The following is a 16687-nucleotide window of genomic DNA, read 5'->3' as shown; positions in this document are numbered from 1 at the left end:
TTACATTCAAAAGAGGGGTTGAAACCCACAAGATCCAATCCCACACAATGCAAGATTGGATTCTAAATGAGTTTCAAGGGTTGAGACATCAAGGATACCCTCTTTTGTAAAGAAAGTAGATAGAAAGATTGAACTAGGAATGCATGTAAAGTAGGAAAGATTCGCTTATAAATAGAGATAGGGATATGGGATGAAGCTGTGGACCTGGAATTAGCAATAAAATGTCGAGATGGTGTTGTTCTGCAAATTTGAGTGAAAGTTGATGGGACGATGGCGCCCGGCGTGCACACGGTCCTCCGAAAAATCCGCAAAACGAAGGGGGATCTGTTCATCTCTACACAAGGATTCCAGATCTTCAATTACAGCCGCGTACCTACAACATGCAAAGGTGTAATGAATGTTGTATTTTGTATGTTGTAAGTGATCTCCTCTTCAATGGTTGAATCCTTGTCTTGAATGCAACACCTAGCCTTGAATGGAGACTTAGAATGCTCAATTGTTTGAAGGAATGCTTGAATGCTTGAATGTTTGAAATATCACTTTCGCCTCTTGCTCTTGCTTATTTCCTCCCTCCCTTTCTAGGAGAGGAAAATTAGTTTATATACTTGTCAATTAGGGTTGATAGACTGATTTTTCTGACCTTAGGCCGACCAGGAAACATTATTTCCCAATTTGCAAACTTAAAGACCCGATGCCCAAAAGAGACCGGGCCCAAAATAGGGCCAGGGACCAGGGCGCTGAGCACCATGGTCCTGGGGGACCAGGGCGCTGGGCGCCATGGTCCCACCTCCCGGGACAGCAGAGTGCAAGGAGGGATCAGGCCAGGGTGCAGAAAAATGCAGTTTTTGGTGTTATAAACAGGTTTCGGGGTCTCCATTCAGGTTCAACATTGCGCCGCCATCATGAAGACTAGGCTAACACATCCTAATCCTACCTTTTGTCACACATTACGGAATATGAAAGAACCTAGAGGTATCACACAATTGGATACTTCTTTTTGGTGAAAGAGAGAGCCACGGGCTACCTATTAGGGTTTCTATTCCTTTGTTGTAATTGAAAGGTAAGATTATGCAAGTTCAATTCCTAACCCCAAAATGCAAGTATGAACTAATAACAAGATTACAGAATTGAACTTAAACAATGGAAAGCTGCAAACATAAGGACAAGACAAGAATGCAAATGCGTACCCGGAGTCAAAATCTGAGTGAAAATGTTCAGGACAGGGGCGCGGGCGCCACTGTCCTAATTCTGCACTTGAAACTACACCTGAAACTACCACTTTGCAACCTAGAAAACTGTCGGAACTGCCAAAACTTGTTGTCTATTAGGAGGACCAGGGCACCCAGTGCCCCTGTCCTAGGGACCAGGGCACCTAGCACCCCTGTCCTAGTAGGACCAGGGTGCCCCATGCCCCTATCCTGGTCTTCTGCTCTGAAACTTGGTGTATGGTTCAGTCTCCGTCTGCTTCTTTCAGATCTGCAACTTGCGGCGTCGTCTGAATCCTGAAATCTGCACTTATATCTGAAAAGGTGTTTGGGCGGCTATATAGGGTTTCGCCTTAGTCAAACCCCCGCTTTGGTGATTTCCACCTCCATGAATATCCAAGTTGTATTGTAAAAGTAGTGTGTGTGTAGACCTTGTGTGTGTGCAAGATCTAAAATGCAAGTAAGCAAACTAGAGCAACCTAGAAAGTAAACCCTAATTGCTTGTAAATGACAATGTAAATGCTCCAAATCAAGATGCCAAGTGATCTAAAGCATCAATGCAAGTGACATAATGAGGCTTATGCAAAGACATGAAAACAACATGAAATCATACCCAACCCCAAGGGAGGGGTACAAGCCAATCTTCAGTCGGTGATCCCTTATTGCTCTTCAATGCCTTCAAAGCCCTAAGTGAATGAATGGATTTGATGAATGCTTGGAGGATGAATGTTGAGAGTTGTTGAAGTCTTCAAAGATCTGCTCTTTCGCTGCATATGAGGTTCCTGAAAATAAAATTTGGATCCTTTCCAATGAAGAAAGAGAGCTCTTATGTATGAAACCCTAGGTCTTAATTGCAACTTTTGGCCGACCTAGAGATTGAATATCCTGCCAATTTCTTGGGGTTAAGCTTTATTTTATGATTGGATCGCGCTCCTAAAATTTTGGGAAAAATGTCCGGGACCATGTGCACTCCGGGCGCCATGGTCCCGGCAACTTTTCACCAAATTTTCAGGGCCGTCAGATATGATAATTTTAGAGAGAATCCCGAAGTTACAGGTGATTTCGAGATGTTTTGACCCCTAAAATCAAGCCCCCAAGTTCAAAAGAAGGCCTAATTAGGGTTTTTGATTAGATGATGTATTGGAGGAATAAAATGGAAAGGGGCACACTTTAATGAAAGGGCCCAACTTTATGATGTGGAGGATAGGACCTTAGACCTAATTAATTTGATTAATTAAGTGCTAAAGGGGAAATGCAATGCAAAATGCAAACTACGCCAAGGCGGGTGCTAAACTAGGTGTGAAATTGTACTGCTTTAGCAAGTGCATACAATTTACGATGCTACATTTAGCCCCCACTTTAGCGGTCATATGAGTACTACATGCATATGCAAGCTAAAGTATAGGAAAGTAAACATTATTTGAAAAAGGATATATCCATAAGTCCATCGAACGAAGCCCCCAGTGGTATCTGCAGTACACAGTTAGGAACCGTACCCTACAAAACACACGTTAGATTGCAAAATCACCTAATGCTTACTAAGGAAAGTGATGAAATATTCCTCCCTTATATGGAGCAGTTCCTCCTCCTTCCTCTTATGGAGAGAAGAGACCTTCCTCTTCTCCTATTGTTCAACCTAAGAGACCACAACCTAAACACCCAAGTGATAAGGATGAGAACATTCCTCCTCCTCAATCTTCTCAACTTCCTACTAAGACTAGATGGAATCGTTCTGCATGTGAACGCCGATGAAAGCGTCATCTTAGAGCTCAAGAAGCTGCTTCTCAAACTTTGCAATCCCCAAAAACACCTTCAGCCAGTATTATTCCATTTTCTCCTCAGCCAACGATTGAGCCGAAATCTCCTAAACATAAGATGCATGATGGTTTTGATCTAGTGCGAGTTAAAGATCCTATTTTTATAAATCTTGATGATGATATAGATGAAAATGTTATTTATGATGAAAATGTTACTCCTCTTCATTCTGATAGTGAATATGAATATGTTGATGTTGATAACCATTTATCTAACGAATTTTCTAAAGCACTTATCCTAGCTCCTAGACAAGAACAATGTGGCTCGGAACATGAACATAGCCCTTGTTTGGATCTTGTGATAGCTCCATCTGCTGTGTTGGATGTTCCTCCCCTAGCGTGTTTCCTGCCTTCCCAAAATATTGATCAGCAAGATCGGGGGGTAGATGATGTGCTAGACTAGTTCATTAGCATAGCAGACTCTCTCCTCCTCTCTTGATCTCTTTTGTTACTTCTTCTATGTGTTATTCTCATTCTTCTATTTGTTGTCCTTAGTGTTGTCTACTTGAGGACGATGCAAAACATTGAGATCTCTTTTGGTCTCTCTCATGTTGACTCAAAAGACACATGTGTTCCCTTCTTCTAGGTGACCTTCCTTGATTGGGGAATGAAGAACAATTATGCATACATACATATGATATACATGAATTATCATACAACATACTAACCCCGAGGAAAACGAAGTCACCTCGTGCTTTGTGTTTTGTGTCTATTATCCTTGGGCTTATATCACACTTGGGGGCTAAATCCTTGTGATAATGTGCTCCTTTCTCATTTCTTATATGTATCACTACCTTAAAGCAATCACCCCCAGTGAGGCATGTGCGATCTCTTTAACATAGGGGGGCATACATCCCATTCATATCTTTTCAAGATACTTGAAAATTTCTTGACAAATTTAGCTTTGCCTTGAAAATTTTTGATATCTTTCTTGCATGACTCATAGTGAGGGAACCTTACTACTAACAGTCATGGTTCTCCCTCATGATCTTCCCTTTTACTTTGTCAATTGAATTCGTAAGATCCTTAGTCCACTGGGGGCTTGGTGTATCTTGCCTCCTTGACGTGGTGAAAGTTTTTCAATGTTGTTTCCTTGTACTTTACCGGAAGTATGAGCGTATGCTTATACTCCCGCTAAAGTGGGGGCTAAATGTAGCATCCTAAAATTGTGACACTTGTAATTTTGACTGCATTTGGGTCTTCACGATGGTGGTGCAACGTTGAACCTGAATGGAGACCCCGAAACCTGTTTATAACACCAAAAACTGCATTTTTCTGCACCCTGGCCTGATCCCTCCTTACACCCTACTATCCCGGGAGGTGGGACCATGGTGCCCAGTGCCCTGGTCCTTCAGGACTAGGGCGCCCAATGCCCTGGTCCCCTAGGACCATGGCGCTCAGTGCCCTGGTCCCTAGCCCTATTTTGGGCCCGGTCTCTTTTGGGCATCGGGTCTTTAAGTTTGCAAATTGGGAAATAATGTTTCCTGGTCGGCCCAAGGTCAGAAAAATCAGTCTATCAACCCTAATTGAAAAGTATATAAAACTACATTTCCCCTCCCATTTGAGGAGGTAGAAAAAAGAAAGAGGAAGACATATGTGTGCAAAAGGCGGAAGCGATATTCAAACATTCAAACATTCAAGCATTCAAGCATTCCTTCAAGCAATTGAGCATTCTAAGTCCCCATTCAAGGCTAAGTGTTGCATTCAAGACAAGGATTCAACCATTGAAGAGGAGATCACATACAACACACAACATACTACATACATTACACCTTCGCATGTAAGAATACAAACATTCTTACAACAAGGTATCAGTACTTGTTTACATTACAAACATTTACATTTACAGCATTCTCATTTCTTGGTTAATTCCAAAACCAGGGTTTGACCTAAAGGCAAACCCCTAATCCCTAACCCCCCAATCATCCACTCTTTTCTGTGTGTAGGTTGCAGGTACGCGGTTGTAATTGAAGATCTGGAATCCTTGTGCAGAGACGAACAGATCCCCCTTCGTTTCACGGTTTTTTCGGAGGACCGTGTGCACGCCGGGTGCCATCGTCCTGTCAACTTTCACTCAAATTTGCAGAACAGCACCGTCTCGACATTTTACTGCTAATTCCAAGTCTGCAACTTCATCCCATATCCCTATCTCTGTTTATAAGAGAATCTTTCCTACTTTACATGCATTCCTAGTTCAATCTTTCTATCTACATTCTTTACAAAAGAGGGTATCGTTGATGTCACAACCCTTGAAACTCATTTAGAACCCAATCTTGCATTGTGTGGGATTGGATCTTGTGGGTTTCAACCCCTCTTTTGAATGTAAAGTCTCCCCTAAGTGAAAACCATCTAGTGACTCTCCCTTCTCTCTCCTTGGGGTTGGGGAGGGGAGAACAACTAGGGTTCGATTTTTTCCGCTTTACAGCAAGAATATGTTTGTTTTTTCTTCTTCTATTTGTTGTCATGTTATTACATCAATACTTAGAGAATTGCATCATCAACCTTTGATCTAAGGTATTATGATCCAACATTTACTTCTGCATTTACATTTACTATCTCAATTCAATTCAAGGTTAATTACTAAAATGAGGTTTGACTAAAGGGGAACCCCCATCAACAACCTTATTTCTTTCTTTTTTGTGTGCATAGAATTGTCTTAGGAGTTACGAGCAAGGAATTCAGTGTTGTAGACAATGAAAATCAGACACAACTTTTCAAGGCACAAAATGTAGAGGACCAGGACAACTGGCTCCCCTCAGTCCCAAGAATTCCTAATGGCCTTATGACAGTATATTCTCTATGTCATATTGATCTAAAAAATCAAGTTTGTCTACCCCCAATATTCAAAGGACTAATTTAGCCTACTCTCCCCTGTCCCCAATTCTACAAGCGAATTTTCCATCATAGGTTCTAATCTATTTTCCATCCTTAGATCTAGTTTTATTGCTCTACTTGACATATGGAACAATCTGTTATTTTGTTTTATGTCAATTTCTCATTGTTTGTCCTAGATCCAGCATTACAATTTAAACCTAATTCAAATTCAGTTTCAACTCAAACAAGGAAGGATTAATTTGATTTGCATTTAGTCCTTTTAGGATTGGATCAAACAAATTCAATTTCCTCCTTAATGTAAGGTTGGTCTTGAGTAAAATTAGTGGCCTTATCAATATAAGTGGTGAATCCCTAATTACAAACCCTTATATTTTGATGATCCCAATGCTTCTTATACTTTCATATCTTCTTACTTTAAATCTAATATTGCATGATTTAATTGTATATATTGAGTGAACATTTCTTTGGCTACATATTTAATATGGCATATGAGTTTCTTGTTCGATCATAAGTGCATATGGAGTTATTTTCTTATTTTTCTAGTTCAATTTTAAGTTACATTCAAGATGTTCATGATGTTCTCTTTCATGCATATGATGAGAACTTAGCTATTTCTTTCATTCATAGCTATGATTTACCCTCTCCCAAAATTGGTCCCACTAGTATTGAAACATTGGTGCAAGAAGAGAATATGAACATTTCTTCCAAAGATCTCCCTCCTAAAGATAAAGCTTTGGAGAATGATGTTCATCCTTCTCCTAAAAGGTACCTCCCCCATAAGGATAATTTGGTGTAAAGGGATGATATTATAGCTACATTTCCTAGTGATACCATACCTTCTTTTCATTTTAATGACCTTCCCCCTAGAGATGAAGCATTAATGAGATATGATTGTCAATTTCCTAAATTTTTTCTTAATCATGAAGATACCTTAGAGCAAGAGGATGATACCATTTACCATCATTATAATGTTATCAATTCTCTCTCTCCCAAAAATAGAGAACCTAACCAAGATCAAATCAATGCCATTCATATTAATAAGAATCCTAAGGTTGTTGTCCACCTTCATCAAGATGTCTCTCAACCTCAAAAAAAAAAATTATTGTTAAGGGTGGAATGAATAATCAACTCGATTATCATGCAGTGACTTACACATATAATAATAAAGTGTTTACTTTGGAAGCCGACAAGAAAATACAAATTGAAGCACAATATACTTTATTAAATTTCTACAATTCTCTCTCCAATTTATAAAACACACCATCTCCTACTAAAAAATGTTCCTAAAAAGGAACTCTCGGAGGATGATTGGGGATCATTAGATTTCACACCTTCTTTTTGTGGCAAATCTAATATATTTGAATTTGATACTCAATTTTTTTTATCCTAACACATGTTTGTATGTTGGTTGGGCCTCTCAAAACTTCAATCCAATTCCACCCAAGAGAAAACCCTCTCCTTTGAACATTTCAACAACTGTATCTGATCCTACACATGGATACAATGGACATGTTTTAGGATGTATGCAAATAAATCTTGAAAGTTATTAGGGATCACACTTTTCCAATTAATATCTAGGTTTCCAACCTCTTCCTTTGTCAACATCCCCTCCCCCATTGTCAGGTGAATCCATTACTTCTCATTTCAATATGGTATTACAACAAGAAAATGTTTTTTTTGACCTTCTTCACACCAACTTAATTTATCTTCTTTGGCCTAAACAGAGAAATAAATGTAGGCCCAACATCTTGAAAATTCTAATTTTTGAAATTATCATCAAATACATGACCATTCTACTAATGAATTTAAATATTTGAAAATTAAAATACAATAATATATTGATTTTTGGTATCATAAAAGTAACATGTGACAATAAATGACATATTTCTTATGATCATTTCAAATAATATTCAAGTTCCTATTATGTAGCTCCTCAATATATGACATTGTTAGCTTACCTATTGGGGGTTCATTGTCATTCATGGTGGTACAATTTCTAGTGAAATCATGCTCAATGATCAATATAATAGTCTATTTATTCTTGTCTTTATGCTTGAGGTCAATAATAGTTTTCAATAATTTCTCCTTTCAAAGGATTCACTTTTTGTTTGTTGAGTTTCATCTTTCATAAGTTGATGTCCTTTCTTGCATAGAACTATCCTTAATGTGTGTGCATGTGTGGTCTATGGTTAGGACCTATTCCTTGCTTGAAATAGTACGCTATGAATAATCTCTCCTTAGAAGGTGTTTGATCCTTCATCATGGTAATCCTTGTCTCCATTCTTGGGGACAAGAATAGCATTTCATTTCAATCCTCTTCCTTTATTCCAAACATTGACTTTTCTTTTGTGAGTTGTTTTTTTCATAACTTGATGTCTTTTCTACCATAGAATTATCCTTCATGTGAGTACATGTGTGTTCCTTGTTTAGGACCTATTATTCATTTGAAATAGTACATCTATTATGAACAATCTCTCCTCAATGAATGTGTGAAATCTTTTACTAAGTATCCACTTTTCCTAGCAATGGGAGAAGGTGTGCATTCTTAGTATCCTTCTTCTTTTGAAATATGTTATCTTTATCAAATATCCCTTTTATTTTTGGAGGTGAATATCTTTGGATAAAGATCTCTTCCTCTGTACATCCCTCAAAAGGATACATTTATACTTGTTGCAAGATATCTCTTCTACAACTATCGTTTCCTTGCTTATAAGAGTTGTGCCTTTTTTGCTTGGAGTTATGTACATAGTTTCCTAAAGGATATCTCCTTGGTGGTGAAGGTGTGTATCCTTGTTTCTATTTCCTTAAGACATCAGCATAGGACTATATTGACATCTGAAGAGGGGATCATACATCGCGACCTCCTTGTAACATGTGTTCAATTCAAATTGTGGATTCCCTTACATAATTCCTTGCTTCGTTATCTTTTTTTAATCCAAGTTGTGGATTTCCTTTCTTGGTTATCCTTTTTCAGTTCAAGTTATGGATTTCCTTTCATATTTCCTTGCTTGGTTATCCTTTTTCAATTTAGATTGTGGATATCCTTACATGATGCCTTGATGAGATATCCTTATTGCACATCTTATATAGATTGTTGCATGCTCAAAACTAGACCAAAGTCTTAAACAGGATGCTTAACCCCTGAAACTAGACAATGACATACATGATAGGATGTCACTCATCCTCTTTTTCAAGTTCTTTAAGGTAGGTTGACTAGCATGATACAACTTTCTAGACCTTTCAACCCTCCTTGTGCTACATTTTTTGATGAGTGGAACTAGCATGACACAACTTGCTAGACTATTCCGACTCTTCCTTCCTACATGGATCACACAATATAACACAACTTTTTAGCTTATGATAATTCATGTTTTTGTGGATCACCTATCATGGTATGAATTTATAGCTTGTGGAATCCATATTCCTTCTTTATCTCTCTCATGGATCACCTAGCATGACACAACTTGCTAGCATGTGGAGTCCATATTCTCTACTTTCTTTTTCCCATGAACTCATATATTTTCTACTTGTTGGATCATGGATAATCATCAAATGCATGCTCTTTTTCATTCCATGTTACCACTTGTGTTCTTGTAATAGCATTTCGAGAATGAGATTAGTGGCTAAGACATTTTGACTAACAAGGTCTCTTCAACTAGTTGACTTGGAGATTTTTGTTTTAGTGCTAACCCCTTTGTTATGTGTCTTTTGTCTTTGTTTGTCTTTGTTGAATTGTTTGTCTTTGTCTTATTTTGTGTACTTATGCATGTGGTTGTACACATTAAGATCCTAAGAATGAGGGCTTGTTTCCTTAAAACTAGTGATGTCCTATCTCTTTGTGATCTTGCTCCTAGTTACTCCTCTCTCTCTCTCTCTCCTTCATCTTTCTGCTTTACCGTTAGTATTTGTATAGTCTCATACTTTCATTAAAGTGGGGGCTAAATGTAGCATTGTAAATTATAATCCTACATAATTTACACCACCTTTTTGTTCCCCTACTTTAACGTGTCTCATCCTAGTTCTTCCCTGGGTCCATTTGGTACTTTTTACTCCAAAACTAATGTCACTTGACTACATGGATGAGTAGACCCCATCTTGGGATTGTTCTCTCCTATTTTCCACCTTGTTCACCCTATTTTGGGAGGACAAGTGTGCCTAGGGAACCCTTGTCTATACTAGGGCACCCTATTCCCCCTTAAAAGGACCTATTTAAAATAGGTTGGGGCACTTTCCCTTCCCAATGATTTTTGTTCCTCGTGGCTCAATGTGATCATTGGAGGCTAGTCTAATCAATAATTTACCTAGGGAACCCTATATAAAGACATCCTATCATTCTATTTTGAATCTAAGACCTAGAAGCGTTCATGCATCATTTGTGCATTCATCATCAAACATTCTCAAGCATTCAAGGCAACATTTCATCCCACCATATCCTTCAAGTGTTGTCATGCAAGGAGAAAATTATATTGAATTTCATGCAAGAATATATTTGTTTTTGAGTCTTCTATGTGTTGTCATGTTAATGCATCAATACTTGTGATCACATCTAAAGAACATTGCATCATCAACCTTCAATCAACCATTCCAAATCTAAGGTATTGTGATCTAGCATTTACTTTAGCATTTACATTTCCTATCTGAATTCAAATCAAGGTTAATTTCTAAACCAAGTCAAACCCCCATGAACAACACTATTTATTTCTTTTTGTGTATAGGGAATTTTCTCAAGAGTCACGAGCAATGAATTTGGTAGAGTAGATGATGATAATTAGACTCAACTTTTGAAGGTATAAAAACTGGAGGATTGGGATGACCGGCTCCCCTCACTCCCAGGAATTCTTGACAATCTTATAACATTAGATTCTCTTTGTTATCTTGGTCAAAAAAATATCAACTTTGTCTACCCTTGATATTCAAAGGACCAGGGAAACCTACTACCCCAATCCTGACAATTCTGCCCAAACCTTTTGTCACAGGTTTTGATCTATCTTCCATCCTCAACTCTAGGTTTATAGATCTTCATGATATTTGAAACATTATATTATTGTTATTTTATGTCAATTTATCATTGTTTGTCCTACATCTAGCATTACAATTTAACACTAATTCAAAGTTGAATTCAACTTAAACAAGGAAAGATTAATTTGATTTGTATTCAACCCTTTTAGGATTGGAGCAATTAAATTCAAATCCATCCTTAATGTAAGGTTGGTCTTAAGTAAAATGAGTGGCCCTATCAATCTAAGTGGTGAAGCTCTAATTTCAACCCCTTAAAGTTTGATACCATGAAATATCTAATCTCAAATAATAGACTTCAAATATTTGAAAACTTTCGAAGGATTTTTATTATCTGGTTATGACTTTCATTCTTGGTTACTTTGGAAATGTGTTTGTAGGATTAAATACTTGTTTTCAATGGAAATAAATTGATGGAGATCATTTTGAGAATCTTATAGGAAATTTAAGAGCCATAAGGTGAAGTGGGCAACTATACAAATGGTTTTTACATCAACTAAAATTTTTTAATAGACATGATTACCACTTTCTCTAGTTGGGGAAGCAATATGGTGTTGTTTCCAAGCCTAAAATTCATGAATATCTTCCCAAATGAAGAACGGAATTGATATACAGGATCTTAAGACTCTATCCAATGAGTTTTGAGATGGAGTTTTGCAAATAAATATGAGTTTTCATGCGATGAAATATTGTCTAGTTATGATTGACATTTTTTCTTGTTTGGAGCAGTAGTATGGTGAGTTTTTTATGCCCATACTATGATTTTTTTCTTAAATGGGTATTGGGAATAGTATAAATGAATTCAAGAAATCATACAATGAGTTGTAGGGCATGGGCTTGCTTTAGTTTTTTTTTTTTGATGAGCTAAATGACTATTGCAACTAATGATCAACTACAACACTTTTAGGACTAGTTAAAAGTTCTCTCATTTTACTCAATTTTAGTGAGATAAACCTTATGGATAGGATGGAGGAATGTCATTCCTAATTTATAAAGTTATAATACCCATTAAAAATACTCTATTTTAATCCTAATGAATCAAAAGTGCAGCCAAATTGTAGAAGACAATCATAACTATCATAAATAGTATTTGTGGTATTTTAATGTTTGGGCATGTTTTGTGAACCAAGTATTGTATTGAAATTAATTTTTGGGTGGTTCTATGATACAAAAATGATATTATATTTTGGTTTGAGCATAGGGAGCAATTATAATTTGTTTAAAATCTTTGTTTTGTTGTGCTAGAGTGTTAGGCCCAATATGGAAAGCTAATATACTAAGAGGGGAGGGGTGAATCAGTACTTTAAATCTTTTCTTCAACAATAACTTTACTGTTATGCATAAACCAAAAACTGTTATAACATAATATAATGCTAAAACAAATAAATAACAATCATACATGATTCACTCCATAACAAATATATTTTGGTTACGCAGAAACTCTTGGTTAGAGAGAAAAACTGTGGTGGGGATGGCACCCACAACTTCACTACTGCAATAATAAAGGTTGCTCGATTAGAGCTACATGTTTAGCTATTTCTGATAGCTTACCCTGTTAGGAGTATCAAATCATTAGATCTACCTTCCTAAAGGATTTTACAATACTTATTCTAAATATTGCACCTGGTTAAAGGCTTTACAATTTATAGACTTTGTTAGAGTCTATTACCCTGTTAAAGGTTTCTCTTACAACTCAAAATATTACAACACAATATTACAAAATATCTGCAACTTCACATTTGGAATGTTATAGTAGATTCTATGTGCTCAAAATGAGATTACCTTGCTTACAGATTACCTCGGTAATCCATAGATTAACTTGGTAAACCCTTATGTTTACTTTGTTCCTTGACTGTTCTCTAAAATCCTTCTTGGTGACCTTTGTTTCTCTAACAGCCACAATACTCAGTGCTTCCTTATCTATTTCACATGTCTTGCTTCATACATCTTCTCTTACTTTTGATCCTCAATTAATGTTGTATAAATAGATCTCTTATGTTGGTGATTTGTTCATGCTTCGATCTTACAAACATGATTCATCGAATGAATAACCATACAAAATATTTCATTGGATAGATGACCTCAAGATCATACAAAATCTTTAAGGTGCAATTTCCCAAGTGATAATGATTCCATGTTCCTCGATCTTGTAACACGTTTACCATATGTGTCTAGGTTCAATGAATCTGGTAACACGTTTCACTTGGTGTGTGTTCACTCGGTATATCATTTTTGTTGCTCGGTAGACATAGAGTGTTACTCGGTAGACAACTCGATATATACTAAGCTCTGTGACTACTATCTTCTATAACCGACTGCTCTGTGCTTACCGACTGAATGTTTCAGTAGTAATAACCAACTAGAGTATATAGAATGACTTTGGACATAAAACTAATGGCAACTTAGTAAGTAGTAACAATCTCCCCTTTTGACATTAGTTGAGATGTTTGACAAAACTTCTTTCAAAGTCATAACTCAAAAATCTATATACTTACAAAATTTGATTAAACTGACAGTATATACAATAGTCAATAAAATAGTATACTCAGATATACTCCCCTTATCAATATACTATACATAATTCTGATTTTGCATGCGTTGTGATCAATATTTTGTATTTACTGCACTTGTTCTTTTCTCTTTGATCACTGCTCGGTGTTTACTGCTCCCCTGTCAAATTCAACTGTACATTTGGATACTTTGTTCTGCTCGATATACTCCCCCTTTGATACTTTGATACCATACTCCCCCTTTTTGACAAACATCAAAACTTAGTTACCATTCGGTGGAGGCAACTAGTCAAAAATGGATTTATACTTTGTCCTTGCATCAGTGAGAGCGACAGAGAGGGCATCCTTGACACTATCCATGAGTGAATTCTAAGTTGTAATGTCAGCTAACAATGAAATCAGTCCATCTAAAGTGCTTCCCTCTGGCTGAGTGGATAAAGAGGTAGCCTTGTTGATCTATTCTTGGATGGAGGACAAGTGTGGAATGAATAAGGTTTGAAGAGTCATAATGTCCATCCTTATTTTGTGCTCTTCATTCCTACGTTCTAATTGTTGAGCCATGAGCTTTTGTAACTTGGTATAGAAATTCTAAATATAATTTGGCTCAGTGGTCAATGTATGGGAGAGATCAGTGATCTCTTTCTCAATCACTTCTATTTTATTCTTGATGTCTTTAATGAATAAAGAAAATGTACAGAGTTTCTAAAATAAAGAAAGAATGTGCTTGAGTTGAGGGGACAACTCAACAATAAATTTGACAAGTTTTACTTTGCCAATAGCAACGGCTTTTTGTACCTCTTCAATCATTTTTGCAGTGAGCTCTTTGTCCTTCAACTTGCTCAAGTATTTAGATGCGTCTACTCCAGATGTCTCTATTTTAATTAGGAGTTCATCCAGTTGAACATGGATGGCTGCATCTTTTGCCAATGTAGCTTTAGGTAGCATATCTGTTAATAGTGTTTTCACCTTCTGAAGTACTCTATTTTTCTTTTGTATAGCCATTTGCTTCTCTTGTTCTGCTTTGGCTTTGCATAGTTCACCGAATTCAATAAGTGCTTGCCCTTTTAATTTGGATATGTCTACATTTTCCAACACTATTGGTTTTGACAAATCTAACTTGAAACTGTGCTTTTTCATTTTCTTTTCTTTAGATGCGGAGGTTTTCACTGGTTGAACTAATACAATGGTTTGGGAGGCTTGTTTACCCTCGGTAGGTTGCTTGGTAGAGGCAACACTTTTGTCAATTTCTTTAACCTCAGATGTAGCCTTCGGTGAATCCTTGCTCTAGGTCTCAGTTGTAACATTTTCAGTGCTAGAAGGGGCTTGAGAAGTTTGTTCCTCAGTGGCCTGAGAAGTAGCTTCTCCTTCTGTAGACTTGAGACCCTCTTTTCCTTGTTCAGTATCCCAAGGTTTCTCGGTTGAAACATGCTGAGTGACCAGAGGATAGGGCTGAACTTGTTCCAAAATAGACTCACTGGATACCAATTTGGCATAAGCATTCCCTTCAATCATTTCCTGTTCTTGTACCTCGGTGTCCATGATATCCTCATCAATTTGTATAGTATCAGTGGGGTCTTGCTCGGTGATATCAGGATCTTGCTCAGTGACATCAACTATTTCAACTTCAACTTGTTCACCAGCATTCTTGATTCAAAATATTTCCTGCCACTTTTCCTTGGTCTCATTCTCTACTACAAGATAAAGGCCATTCATCAATTTCAAGGCTCTTTGCTTGACTAGGAAGCTTGTCTAGTGTTTTTCAGATGTTCATTGATCTCATCTACCGACATGTCTGAGAAGAGATGTACCAGACTTCTTTCTCTCATCTATTTTTCCAAGTCCATAGCATATTTCCACCTGTTATCAATATGAAAATACAATTCTTTTGGAAGAGAATTAGTTACTTCCAATGGGACCAATCAGAATTTCAGAAGTGTGCAGACTTCTTCTATTTGTCTCTTTTCTTCATCATTTCTGGATTCATACTTAACATATCTAAATGATTAGCACAGAAATTATCAACGCTATGTACATCTTTCTTTTGACTCTTAACAATCTGAAATTTACTTGCGTCTTCAGATTTGGTGTCACTGGACTCTTTAGTCAAAATGAGTCTCCGAGTAGATTTCTTCTAAGTTTTTGTTACCTTTGGTGCTGCAACATTCTTTGGTTTCTTACTCGGTGACACTACAGATGATCTTGTGTTTGGGCGCTTTACTAAAGGAGTCGGTGATACCTTTGATGTATCCCATTTCTTCCTTTTCAAAATTTTCCCTTTAGGCAACTTGGTGCTCAATGTAATAGTTGCTTCTTGGGCTTCATATTCCTCCTCGATGATGACTTGAATTCTCTTGATAGGTGTGGAGGAAGAACCTTCTCCAAATTTCTCTGTTAATGCCTTAATCATTTTTGTTGCTTTCCTTGTAGCCTTAGGTACTACAATGCTCATCTTAACTTTTTCTTTAAACTCTTCATAGGTTCCATACCTGATTTCTATAGCATGCCTTGGAAGTGCAAGAAAAACATCTATCTATTGTTGTGTAATGTCAAAATCAATCTCATAACCCATAGGTGGTAAAGATTGGGTTCTCGGTTCCACTGCATTGACATAGTAGTAGTCGGTGTCTACTTCAAAGCATATATCATCCTTGTATTTCTCCACTAACTTGGGTGGAATACTATACCTGTTATGTATCTTTTCTTGAAACTTGCAAAAATAATCATCCATAATATCATTGAAGTTATCACCTAGCTATTTGATGAAGTCATTGATTTGATGGGTGATTGGTCGGTGTAGCTCCCAAACTACATTACCAACTGATGGAAAGAATTTCTCAAAATAGAAAAACATGCATACCAAAAGTGATCCAAACTTCAGTGTGTTAGCTGAGTTATTCTTCTTCGGCTTCCTTATGGTGTTTATATTTTCAAACAGATTCTTCAACAACACTTCACAAAGATCAATCTTCATTCCCTTCTTCACAATTTTATAGGCTAAATCGACTGCTGCTCAGGGTACACTATTTTCCCTTGCTGATTGAAAGAAACAATAGCCTATGACTCTAATGGCAAACTTCAGCTCTGCATCTATGACATTATTCTGTTTTAGACCTCTACAATCGGATTCTACTCCGGTTAAAGTGATCAATTCCTTCCATGAAATCATTTTCTGAGCTCGGGCATGGTCATAAATAGGGTAACCGATGATCAAGTGGATGATTTCCTTGGTGATCTTGAATGGTTACTCCTCTAACCACATGAAGTCATCATGAACTCTGCTAAAAAAAATTTTAACCCATTGGGGTTT

This window comes from Cryptomeria japonica, chromosome 3 (genome assembly GCF_030272615.1).
Source record: "Cryptomeria japonica chromosome 3, Sugi_1.0, whole genome shotgun sequence".
NCBI classification, from domain to species: domain Eukaryota; kingdom Viridiplantae; phylum Streptophyta; class Pinopsida; order Cupressales; family Cupressaceae; genus Cryptomeria; species Cryptomeria japonica.
This window is presented reverse-complemented; position numbering follows the sequence as displayed.